Raw genomic sequence first — 4156 nt, 5'->3', positions numbered from 1 at the left:
AAGCACTTAGCATCCAGGAAACATTCAATAAATATACTGAATACCGAAAATTTGGCCACTTGCTGTGGTGCTGAAATAGGAGTTGAACTTTTCCAGAAACCTGGAATTAAATGTACTTTGCTATATTTTGGCAAAAAACCCAACAGGTGCAACACTTTGTATGCTTTCTCCTTATTTAAGGAAGAACAGTTCAAAAATAAGTGTAGTCTGAAAACCAGAAGGTGAGAGACCAGGAGTACAGACAAACATTCTCTTTATTGAGCTACACATGAATTTTCCATTAGTCAGAGAAAGAGATTGGCAGTGTCTAATATATCACAGAAACCTCACTGATTGGTAATAGAAAGGCTTAGAAAGACCTGGCGCTTTATATATATATATTTTTTTTAGTTTCCTCTTTATTTATTCATTTTATTTTAAACAGGTGTGACTGGTTTTCTTCAGCAAAGGTAACTCTTAAAAGTGAAACTGTGAAGACATCTGATTACTAATCAAAGTAGAAATGATGAAGGATTGGTCATGAAATCTGTGGCTTCAATGTAAACACTACATTCGATTATGTTTTTTTATAGTTTTTGTGGTTTTTGTGTGTGTTTTTTAAAATTTTTTAAATCATTTTCTTTCTTTCTTTTTTGGTTTTTTTTTTTTTGTTGTTTTTTAAATTATTTTTGCAGCACAAACATCCCCACATGAGAGAGAAAAAACATTCACTAAAAGGAAGGATCGGAGGAGGGAAAAAGCAGCACAAAAAGCATTCACTGGAAAGAGTTAAAAATTAAAAAAAACAAAACAAAAAATACCCCAAACAAAACTATCCTCCCCAAAGCCCACAAATCAACCCCCAAAATAAATAAAGAAGAGGAAGCCTATATGGTATGTAATACACAGTATTCTTCAGAGAAAAAAAAAGTTGAAAGGGGGGAAATCTCTAGATAATTTGGCCACTATTGACTGGCCAGTGACAGCTGTGCTTTTTTCAATACAAACCTGGAGAATGAGAGAGACAATTCAGAGCAAAGAGTTGTAATTAAACTAGGAAAAACAAAAGCAGAAAGACAGCCCCTTCTAGATACCTGACCCACTGTCATGGTACTACAGCATGGTCTTATTACTCCAGGCTAATAAAAACCTTTATTTTTTAGTTTTTAAAGGCAGGGCACAAATATCAATTGAAAAGGAACTTAAATGAAAACAAATGTAAATTGATCCCCATTAAAATGAGGAATTGAGAAGAGAATGCTTCCTAGAACCGTTGCAAAAAATCTGTTTTTAAAAAGAAATGGGGGAAGGGAGAATGGGAAAGGAAGAATTTTTCCCTCTTTTTTAGCTACAAAGCACATGGAAAAAAAAGGTTTTTTTTTAAATGTTTTTCTTCTTTTTTTAATCATTTAGCTTCTAAATGTAAAGACTCAGCTAAAACCAGATCTACAGCATTCTACAGAAACACACAGCCACCATTCCATGTTCAGAACATTATACATCGACTCAATAAGGAAGGCTGTGTCTTATACAAAGGCCAAAAGGTCATGCTACCGGTAAGGAGAACGTCAACAGGAGAGTCCGTGAAGTGGTCTGGAGAGAGAGAGAGAGAGAGAGAGAGAGAGAGAGAAGGGAGCCCAGGCTTGAATGCTTTAAAAAAAAATCAAATAAATAATAGGGGTGTTCCTCACTACTGAGTAAAACAGCATCAAAATGGTCAATGTGATTGACTTTGTTTAAAAAAATGTTTGTAACTCCCCTCCCCTGCCCAAAGCCCTAATAGTGAGGTTGGCACTGAAATTGGACTGGCAAATACATTTCCCACCCCCCATCTTGTGTGTGCGTGTGCATGTGTGTGCGCGTGTGCATGTGCATGCATGTGTGTGTGCATGAGCTACTAGGGGCCCTCCTCTTTCTCACAGACTCCACGCTGGTAAAAAAGCCTGAAGCTCTCCATCCTGTGCTTTAACTCGGGACAAAGTTACATTCCACAAGTGAAAAGCTTTTACATAAGGGTGCTTTCCTGCTCCGTCTTGTTAAAAAAAGTCCTAAAATATTGTGGCTTACTTGTTTATTGTTTTTCTTGTTGTCTTTTTTTTTAATTTTATTTTTACATTGTTGTTTTTGTTTGTTTGCCTTTTAAACCCACAAGAACTGAACAGAACTGAGGTACTGATAGCTCACCCCACTGAACCCTGTACTCATGGTGGCACCAGATGACCTACAGTTTCCTATGGTAGTACCCAAAAAAACCCTACCCCAAAAAACACCCCCAAAACATATACAAAAAAGAAAGAGAAGAGAGAGAGAAAGAAAGAAGGAAAGAAAGAAAATTTTTCCTTCCCACAACCCCAACACACAAAGGAGAGTTAAAAAAAATAACATCACCACTATTTGTTTTAAGAAAGAGATTCTTTTAAAATCCATGGTCTATATTAGGCTGAATATGAGGGTAGACCATTTAGAAAATGACAGCATTGGTTTTCTTGGCTGATTGAATTGATTTGATTTCTATTACTAGCAGCTTTGCTAGGAAGGGCTGAGATCTGTCAGAGAAATCAGTTCTGCTCACAGCTCTTTGAGACAAACTAAAAAGGTTGTTGTGGATTTTTTTTATATATATATGTATATATATATATATATATGTTTTCATTATGCCTTTTTATATACCAACTTGCATTATTATTATTATGTTTTTTTTCTCACTTGATTCGGTTTTTGTTTTGTTTTGCTTTTTTCCCCCTCACACTGTGATCATTACCAAAGAAGTTGCTTTGCTATACAGGGTGAGAAGGTATCAGTACAAGCCGCAGCCTCGGAGATTGTTGGCAATAATGATGTCAGTGACAGCGTCGAATACCACCTGGATGTTGTTCGTGTCTGTCGCGCAAGTCATATGACAGTAGATCTCCTTGTTGGGGGAGCGGTTTTTGCTTTCAAATTGTGCTTGGATATATGCTGCCGCATCTTCATAAGTGTTTGGACCTGCAGACAGAAAAACAAACAGGAAAAGAAAGAGAATCTCTGTTAGAGGCCTTTTGGGCATAAGAATGAATACTCTGGAGGAGAAGTGTCGAGAGGAGGTTGTTGTATTGTCCTCTTCAAGATCATCTAAGAGGGTCAACCTCTACAGAAGGCTTAAAGAGGCTAGTTGGTTTTTCTGTGCTTCTGTTTTACAGCAGAGAATCAGGTTCCAGGTGCCCTCTCCTTCATTCTAGCAGATTCTACGGATGATTGCAGATCTAGTGAGATGGTAACATCACAAGTATAGTTTGAGCAACTCAAAGGGGGAAGAGATTTCTCTGGGCTAGATCCTCAGCTGACACAAGTCAGTTAGCTCTATTAATTTCAAGAGTAACACTCCTGTATGTGAGCTGAGGAGTTTGCATTCTTTTGTTGTTACTTACTTGACTCCAACACCTGAACAAACAGCTGGGGGGAAAAGACCTCTCTGTTAAATATTCAGCAGTGTTTCCCCTTCTCTCCCCTTAATTTAAGGATATAGAAAGTTCCTACTACAACTCTCTCCATCTCACGCAGGCCCCCAGAAAACCCAAGGAAGATATGGCTTGATGCTGTTCATGAGGTGAAAAGCAAGCAGAAAACATAAAACTCAAATAAGTCAACTTTGCAGATTGTATTTATTCATCACAAAGAAGCTCCAAAAGTAACAATCTATGTGTTTTGTCCTCCTCCTTCGATGTTACTGTTAAAGGTAGTGTCTGAAGTGTAGGATCAGTGCGGTGCTAGGCCATGTAACTATTGTGATCTTAATAAAAAGTGCTTTGTTGTAATATTTATTTTAGCTCTTTGTCTGCAGGAAGATCAGCAGTGCAACAGGCATATTTTGTTAACTTGTACAGTTTGTGACCTTCTTGCATGTGACCTGAGCATTGTGTACTCAAGACACTATTTCACATTCCCAAACTACCTCTGATTTTCCTCTATCACTCTACTGGCTGTGGTGATTTCCACTTCTCTCTCATTTGTGTTGGGGTCAGGAAGCCATGATTATGCCCTCATCTCGGCCTTCCACCTCTCTACCCATCCTTCCAGCTCTTTCCAGCAGCCTGCTTCTTTTCACCATTACCAAACTTCTACTGCCTTTTATTCCTCAGTGGTGTCCTTCTCTGATCAAACATTTCCTGTTACTCCTTAGTCTTTCTTTTTATTCCCT

At 37.9% G+C, this 4156-nt stretch overlaps 1 long non-coding RNA gene across 1 annotated transcript; it reads left to right on the top strand.

The window, feature by feature from the left end:
• The first annotated feature begins 218 nt into the window (after positions 1–218).
• LOC112548941 lies at positions 219–3837 on the top strand. Its single transcript, XR_003092420.1, has 3 exons — positions 219–873; positions 1393–1535; positions 2746–3837. It is a non-coding gene; the product is annotated as an uncharacterized LOC112548941 (long non-coding RNA).
• Positions 3838–4156: the final 319 nt, after the last annotated feature.

The sequence above is a fragment of the Alligator sinensis genome, unplaced genomic scaffold, assembly GCF_000455745.1.
Source record: "Alligator sinensis unplaced genomic scaffold, ASM45574v1 scaffold2302_1, whole genome shotgun sequence".
NCBI classification, from domain to species: domain Eukaryota; kingdom Metazoa; phylum Chordata; order Crocodylia; family Alligatoridae; genus Alligator; species Alligator sinensis.
Note: the sequence above shows the minus strand (reverse complement) of the source record. Positions and strands in the feature narration are given on the sequence as shown.